Genomic DNA, 9,453 nt, shown 5'->3' with positions numbered 1-9,453 from the left:
CTCTGAGTTACCCTTTTTGATATCATTTGATCCCACATGCGCTACGACAGCAGCATATAGGACAGACCGAAGATATCCAGTGATATCCTTCACTGTAGTTGCCGGGTAGCACAGGGTTTTTGCTCCAGGAACTGAGATGTGCCTCACCATGGAGCCAGCAATGATGATGACTGGAGGATGGTGATTGGCCATGGATATCCAGGCTTTTCTGTGCCTCCTTGAAGACCGATTGGAGATGGGGGACGGAGGACCCACATCATCAATAGAAGCCATCCAAGGGGGGGGGGTCTCAGACACCCTTAAGGCCTGATGTGAGAGGGAGCCTGGGGGGTACAGGCCTGTAGTAGAAACTCCCTCAGCTGGACCCTCATGAGACAGGGTAGAGGATAAAGGAACAGGAATCTCTGGAAGCAGGTGGGCGAAACTGTTGGTGAGCAGGATGGGATCCTCCAAATCCATTTCAGTTTCATTCACCAAAGAACGCTTCCTTTTGCTGGGCTTAATAATGTGCCTCTACTGAGATGCAGGATCGTTAACTGCGGCATCCGACAGTTCCTCATAAAGTGTCCGTGCATCTTTATTCTCCAAGGGTGGTGGATGGGAGGGAGGGGGGGGGGCTTCACTAGGGAGGGATCTCTGCAGGGCAGCCCTGGCCATTCAGTCATCGAGGGGCGACACAATGGCGAGGCAGTGGCACCGACGGAAGAGTGGAAAAGCAAATGGTCTTAGAGTGGGACCTATCCAGGATATGCTGAAATGTCTCAATTTGCTTACTCTGGATGTCCAGCTCAGACATATATTCCTTAATAAGCTGACAGTATCCACATTGGAAATTTGACCGGTCAATATTGTCCCAGAACTGTGCTAGATTGGTGCAGCTCCTACATGGGATGAAATGTTCAACGTAGTCTCTGAAGGTGGCAGCCACCAGTCTGGAAAAAGTCATTTTCCCCGTATGGCGGAAAGTGGTAGATGCTATTTTGGAAAAAGTAATTTAAAATTCCACACAAATAAAATAGGTTGGCAAGGAATCAGCTGTAAGGCAATCAATCCACACAGTGTGATAGTTAGTGAGATTCAATCGTAAAGTTTGTAGGATTACCACAGTTATAGGCAGCAAGTCATAACCCAGCCACAGACTAGAAACCAGCCAGCAGTATGAGCCACAATAAACACAACTAAGGCACACATCTTGCCAGTATAACAACAGCAAGGAGACAACGGTGACTTACTCAATGTGATTAAATGCCAGGGCCCATCAAAACAGCAACGCAGCGGAAGCCGTGTTACCTGTACGATAGCCAGGAGAGAAACACCTTGGAGGGGATGTCGTTTCCAGTAGAGGTTGACAAGGGAGTGAAAATTCATTCCTGTCCCGTCTTGTCCTGTCAATTTTTTCCTGTACTGTCCTGATCCTGCAACAGTTCAATAACCCCGGAACTTTCCTGTCCCTTCTCGATAAAAATCACTCCCATCCCATCCCGTGCTCATTGTTGCACACCGAAATATGTAGGCTATTCTGTTTAGGAAGTTTTGAAAATAATGTCAGTAATGCAATATGCAACTGTGATATGTGGTAGGCCTAAATCGCAATTGGATAAGAGTGTATTCTAAATGACCTAAAAGTATATCAGGTTGGTCTGCTCAGCACAGCACTGGCATAATTCTGTTGCCTATAGCTGAGCACTACGCACATTTGAACATTTACAACACATTAGCATTTATAACATGAGCAGTACTGTGTGAGTCAATCTATTTGTATTTCACTCTTCACCTCAGATGGCACGGGTTTAGTTAACCTCCACGAGATTGGTGTCCCTAAACTGGGACAGTTGTTGCGATAATGTGACTAGAATGAAGTTGTAGACAACAGCCAACTTTTCAGGTAATGACATCCCTTACAGTGGGGAGATGCAAATTAATTACTTAAAAATCATACAATGAGATTTTCTGGATTTTTGTTTTATATTCCGTCTCTCACAGTTGAAGTGTACCTATGATAAAAATGACAGACCTCTACATGCTTTGTAAGTAGGAAAACCTGCAAAATCGGCAGTGTTTCAAATACTTGTTCTCCCCACTGTATATGGGCAGAAATCTTAAATTATTGTTAATCTAACTGCAGTGTCGTGACATTAATTGAATTAATCTGATGACTGTTATTTATTTAATCCACTATGTTTAATTGTTACCCGATGAATTAATCATGTAACAATTAATTAATTAGGATTTGGGGCACCACGGAAGAAGTTGTTTAGAGAGATACCATCTCTCGAATTAAACTCTATAAGGTTTTTACCTTTTTCATTGATATACAGTCATTACCTCTTATCAAATACTCATTCTGAACAATCGCAACCATCTTGGATCTGCAAAAACCCCAGCCTTGCACATTATTCAGTACTACACAAATTGGTTTAATCGTTACTTTACTAGCTAACTAAATAATAACACAGAATACACACACAATTACATGAAACAAAGGTCCCTAGTGGACTGACAGGATATGACGATTTGTAACCACACAGATGGAGAGGGAGGGGGGGAGAGAAAAAAAGGGACACATTCTATAACTATTCTCCCATTAAAACCTGTTGAGGATAGGGGGTGCTGTTTTCACTTTTGGGGAAAATCGTTCAAAATTTAAACGGCCTCGTACTCAATTCTTGCTCGTACAATATGCATATTATTATTACTATTGGATAGAAAACACTCTCTAGTTTCTAAAACCGTTTGAATTTTGTGTGTGGGTCAAACACAACTCATTTGGCAGCACACTTTGTGACCAGGAAGTGGAAAGTCTGAAATCGATGCTGTGTTCAAGTCACTGCCTATAAATGGGCATGATACGTATGACTATACGTGCACGTCATACACCTTCCCCTGGATGTCAAGAGGAAGTGAGAGGAAAAAGGAGTTGATTATCTCTGTCTGACGTTGAATGAGCCCTCTTGGAACAACGTGTCCCCCATTTTCTGTTGTCTGCAAGGCGCGTGGGGGGACCTGTTATTGCCTACTGGAAACCTGTCGTTATGGGCGAATATGAGCTCCGGCTTTGAATTTATTTGATACATGTTACAATATCATCCTAAAGTATGTTTTTTCAATATAGTTTCATTAGATTATTGAACTTTATTCGGGACGTTCGGCGTGTTGCGTTGTTCGACTTTGTTGACGTTGGAGAGCTTAGCGCTGCATGGCCAGTGTGCTTGCTAATTCAAGAGGGAAAAAGAACGTTCTGAATCCAAAACAACGACGGTTCTGGACAAAGGACCCATTGTACAACATTCTGATAGAAGATCAGCAAAAGCAGGAACCATTTTGTGATGCTATTTCATATATCTGTCGAACTGTGTACAAGTAGCTTTGCGCTCAGGTTTTGGTTATTCCCTTACCATAACTAAGTCTTATGTCGTAATGAAGATATTTTTAGAATTCTAACACTGCGATTGCATTAAGAACTAATGGATCTATCGTTTCCTATACAACATGTGTTTTTTTGTAATGTTTATGAATAGCTATTTGGTCAGAATAGGTGAGAGTCTAATAGAAATATCTGCACATTCTGGGAAAAAGATGCTACGTTAGCACGTTATGCTACGTTATGCTACGTTGTATAACCACGGATTTCAGCTCTAAATATGCACATTTTCGAACAAAACATAAGTGTATGTATAACCTGATGTTACAGGACTGTCATCTGAGGAAGGTTTATGAAGGTTAGTGAAATTTAATATCTTTTGCTGGTTTATTCGCTAACGCTAACGTGCCTATTGCTATCGCTAACGTGCCTTGATGAATGAATGTGGTAGGCTATTGTAGTAAGCTAATATAATGCTATATTGTGTTTTCGCTGTAAAACACTTAGAAAATCTGAAATATTGGCTGTATTCACAAGATCTTTGTCTTTAATTTGCTATACACCATGTATTTTTCAGAAATGTTTTATGATGAGTATTTCGGTATGTCACGTTGGTGTCTGTAATAATTCTGGCTGCTTTCGGTGCAATTTCTGATTGTAGCCGCAATGTAAACTATGATTTATACCTGAAATATGCACATTTTTCGAACAAAACATAGATTTATTGTATAACATGTTATAAGACTGTCATCTGATTAAGTTGTTTCTTGGTTTCTTTGGTTTGTTCTAGGTTAGTTTGGTTGATTTTGTGCATGCTACCTGTGCTGTGAAAAATGTCTGTGCTTTTTTCTATTTGTTGGTGAGCTAACATAAATATATATTGTGTTTTCCCTGTAAAACATTTAAAAAATCGGACATGTTGGCTGGATTCACAAGATGTGTATCTTTCATTTGCTGTATTGGACTTGTTAATGTGTGAAAGTTAAATATTTCTAAAAAAATATTTTTTGAATTTCGCGCTCTGCCTTTTCAGTGGAATGTGGGAGGAGTTCCGCTAGCGGAACCCCAGTCCTAGAAAGGTTAATCTGCTGTACAAGTGACTGAGGTGAGCTTCTTGCCTCTTCCTCCTCGTGTTGGTATTCAGGATTCGGACCACCATGGACATGAGCCGCAGCTCTTCGTCTCTCTGGTCTAAAGTAAGGTGAGTTTATATCTTCACCTCTTGTTGAGGTTCACAGTTTCAACCATTTCCAACATGAAGCTACCGCTCCATGCTTTTCTGGTCTAATGTTAATTTCGTTGGCAATGCTATTTATGCACTCTGGCCAAAGGAGGCGGCTCCGTCAGTCTGACACGCTCTCAGACCTACATGGCTACTTCCTGTGCAAACGATATGATTAGAAGTTATCTCTTATGACTCCTAAAATCACATGTCTATCTTAACAAAAATACTTTCATCAATTTTCATATCGTATGCACAACGTATTGGATGGAAACTTGACAGATAAAGGGGTATCCTTTCCAAGTTACACTATTTCTTGCATACCGTATTTAATGACATCACATAATGAAAAACAATATGACATTAATTTGCTATGTTTCCCCACTGACCATTCCCCATATTCTTTATGTTAGAATTATTGTTCCATGATCCACTTCATGGACGATAGAGATTGGGAAGTAAGAAGTCTGTGAAACAAAGGCACATTCCTTACAACAATACTGGAGGGGTAGAGAGAGTTCTCTCCTGCTTAATTTTTCGACCGAGCGTGAACGGTCGACATTCCAGCAACTCCCCCTCTCCCCACCGTGAGAGAGCGATAGGCCTGGTTACTGTCACAATCCCACCGGTCTCATCTGACCCATTCTGATCCTCATAGGACAGTCATGACAGCAGTATCCAATTTATAGTAGCTATGACAGCGAAAAAATAGCATGCTATTGTTTGAGGATAGTGCCCAACAACAAAACACTTATCACAGCAGCTGGTTTGATACATTCACCTCTGAAGGTAAATAATGTACTTACATTCAGCAATCTTGCTCTGATTTGTCATCCTGAGGGTCTCAGATAAAATGTAGCGTAGTTTTGTTTGATAAAATACATTGTTATATTCAAAAAAATAAAATAAAAAAAAATAAAAAAAAATGTAGGACCTGGGTTCTACAGTTTGACCCCACTGCTGTCTCTGGCTCCACAACCACCTCGCCAAGCCATCTAGATGTGTGAAGGTTAGTGTATTTTCTGTAGGGAAGCTAATCATCCATCATGTATGACATTCCTATATGACAATTTTTTATTACCATAGCGTATTTGTATGTTCTCTATAGTTATGTATTAGAAAATGTATACATTTACCAATTCGGCACATTTGGGCAAACTCCTGGCAGACTTGATACAAAATATTGTGTAGTGATGTAATTCTTACTGGATCAGTCCGAAACATTGCACAGCCACTGCCGCTATCTTGTGGACAACATCTAAATTACACCTAGAATCCTACAACACTGTCTGGCCTTCCTCTTGCAGTTCAAATATGATGCAAAAAAAATGAAAATATATGTTTTTTTTGTCTGTATTATATTTTACCAGATCTAATGTGTTATATTCTCCTCCTTTAATTTCACATTTCCACAAAAGTCAAAGTGTTTCCTTTCAAATGGTATCAAGAATATGCATATCCTTGCTTCACGTTCTGAGCTACGGGCAGTTAGATTTGGGTATGTCGTTTTAGGCGGAAATTTTTTACATTTTGGGTGTAAATATGTAATGTGTGGAGCATTTCGTAAAAATGCTCCACACATTACATATTTACACCCAAAAAACTCAGTTTATAACTATTCCTGTACTGCCAGTTCCTGTAGACTGTTGATCCTGTCCCAAACTCTCCCTCCTATTCCCGTGTCATCCTTTAGTTTCCAGTACAGGTCAGTGGAAACCCGGGAGGGTACATGCTGTATCCTTAATAATTAAACATAAATGTGTTCAAAATCACGTTGTTATGGCATATGGAGCAGTTCCGTCTGCCTCATATCTGAAAACAAAATAAAACATTTATATCTTTTTACAGCGGGAGCACTGTATCTTGCTATTACTTTCTCTCACGTTATCTCTACTGAGTGTGTGTGTGTGTGTGTGTGTGTGTGTGTGTGTGTGTGTGTGTGTGTGTGTGTGTGTGTGTGTGTGTGTGTGTGTGTGTGTGTGTGTGTGTGTGTGTGTGTGTGTGTGTTAATAAGTGTGCAAAATCAGTGTTTATTTGAACTTATAAGTGATAGGGAGCAGTTCATCACACCTCTTCTCTTTTATAGCGTCGCTCATCTCTGCTGTTGCATTTTTGGTGATCCTTCTTGCGTATTGGTTGAGCGTCTCTTTAGAGCTGTCAAACGCTGGCTGTGAACAAAGGAACTCCGGTGTCACTAGCATGAGCTCTGCCAAGCAGCAGTGGAGATGTTTCACTTCTTTTTGTAGGTTGCCAGGACCTTCTTGTACCTTTTTGCTATGTCGTACGGGGTTTTGGCTATTAACATATACAGCATAAAACAATGTATTAATGTGCTTGCTGAAATCTGAACACAATAGCATGTATTCTACGTACATATTTATATTTTTCCTTCTTCCATAACTCAAATAAAGCTGAAGCTAGAAAACCAAATCAACTTCAGCCTGTACAGAATGATTGCGGATGTTTAATTAGAAAACATGATAATACTTATTCTTAAGTTGATATTTTGATTTGATTTGATTTGGATCTCTTGTAGTCCCCATTTGGACTAATCTTCCAAGAGTCCTTAAACATTCAAGTACACTTTATAATACGAACACATTTTCACATATAACACACTAATACAAACATACATAATATACTAACATAATGACCCAATAAATACTTAATCTAAAAAATATTGATTCAAATACTGATATAAAATATTGTAACGACATAGTAATGTTCTTAGTAACAACAATGTAGGTAAATAGTAATTGAAATGTAATTACAGTTTGACACATGTTATTACAGGGTGCCTCCCAATGAGTCCTCCCTCCCCCATTCCTTGTTCCACCTTGGTAATAACCTATTGCTCTAAACAATATTATAAAATGGGTGGCTCAATCCCTGAATGCTAATTGGTGGACAGCCATGGTATGTCAGACCGTATACCACGGGTATGACAAAATATTTATTTTTGCTGCTTTAATTACGTTGGGAACCAGTTTATAATAGCAATAAGGTGTAACAGATGTGAAATGGCTAGCTAGTTAGCGGGTACGCGCTAGTAGCGTTTCAATCAGTTACGTCACTTGCTCTGAAACCTAGATGTAGTGTTGCCCCTTGCTCTGCAAGGGCCGCGGCTTTTGTGGAGCGATGGGTAACGACGCTTCGTGGGTGTCAGTTGTTGATGTGTGCAGAGGGTCCCTGGTTCGCGCCCGTGTCGGGGCGAGGGGACGTACTAAAGTTATACTGTTACATTGGTGCCGTGACCCGGATCACTGGTTGCTGCGGAAAAAGGAGGAGGTTGAAAGGGGGGTGAGTGTAACGGATGTGAAATGGCTAGCTAGTTAGCGGGTACGCGCTAGTAGCGTTTCAATCAGTTACGTCACTTGCTCTGAAACCTAGATGTAGTGTTGCCCCTTGCTCTGCAAGGGCCGCGGCTTTTGTGGAGCGATGGGTAACGACGCTTCGTGGGTGTCAGTTGTTGATGTGTGCAGAGGGTCCCTGGTTCGCGCCCGTGTCGGGGCGAGGGGACGTACTAAAGTTATACTGTTACAAAGGCACCTCAGGGGTTTGTGGTATACGGACAATATTTTTTATTTATTTAACCTTTTTTTAACTAGGCAAGTCAGTTAAAAACAAATTCTTATGACGGCCTACCAAAAGGCATCCTGCGGGGATTGGGGCTGGGATAAAAAATATAAGACAAAACCCACGTCACATGAGAGACACCACAACACTACATAAAGAGACCTAAGACAACAACATTACATGGCAGCAACACATGACAACGCAGCATAGTAGCAACACTATAAAATGGCAGCAGCACAACATGGTAGCAGCACAAAACATGGTACAAACACACAAAAACATGGTACAAACATTATTTGGCAAGACAACAGCACAAAGGGCAAGAAGGTAGAGACAACAATACATCAGGCGAAGCAGCCACAACTGTCAGTAAGAGTGTCCATGATTGAGTCTTCGAATGAAGAGATTGAGATAAAACTGTCCAGTCTGAGTGTTTGTTGCAGCTCGTTCCAGTCGCTAGCTGCAGCGAACTGAAAAGACGAGCGACCCAGGGATGTGTGTGCTTTGGGGAACTTTAACAGAATGTGACTGGCAGAACAGGTGTTGTATGTGGAGGATGAGGGCTGCAGTAGGTATCTCAGATAGGCGGGAGTGAGGCCTAAGAAGGTTTTATAAATAAGCATCAACCAGTGGGTTTTGCGACAGGTATGCAGAGATGACCAGTTTACAGAGGAGTATAGAGTGCAGTGATGTGTCCTATAAGGGAACATTGGTGGCAAATCTGATGGCCGAATGGTAAAGAACATCTAGCCGCTCGAGAGCACCCTTACCTGCCGATCTATAAATTATGTCTCTGTAATCTAGCATGGGTAGGATGGTCATCTGAATCAGGGTTAGTTTAGCAGCTGGGGTGAAAGAGGAGTGATTACGATAGAGGAAACCAAGTCTAGATTTAACCTTAGCCTGCAGCTTTGATATGTGCTGAAAGAAGTGCACCGTCTAGCCATACTCCCAAGCACTTGTATGAGGTGACTACCTCAAGCTCTAAACCCTCAAGTAGTAATCACACCGGTAGGGAAAGGGGCATATACCATGGCTAAGGGATGTATCCAGGCACTCTGCGTTGCGTCATGCATGAGAACAGACATTAGATGTGGTATATTGGCCATATACCCCCCCCACCCCCCCGTGCCTTATTTCTTAATTACCATGTAATTACATAGTTGCAATTGCAATAAAACAAAACATTTGTAAATAGCATAATTACTATCTAGTAACTCATACTAAGTAGTTACTAAGCCCTACTAAGGTAATTTGTTCATTTTATACTATATAAAATATGCCATGTGGCTTT

The sequence above is a fragment of the Salvelinus alpinus genome, chromosome 24 (genome assembly GCF_045679555.1).
Source record: "Salvelinus alpinus chromosome 24, SLU_Salpinus.1, whole genome shotgun sequence".
Taxonomy (NCBI): Eukaryota; Metazoa; Chordata; class Actinopteri; order Salmoniformes; family Salmonidae; genus Salvelinus; species Salvelinus alpinus.
The sequence above is the reverse complement of the archived record's forward strand: the minus strand, read 5'-3'. Positions refer to the sequence as shown.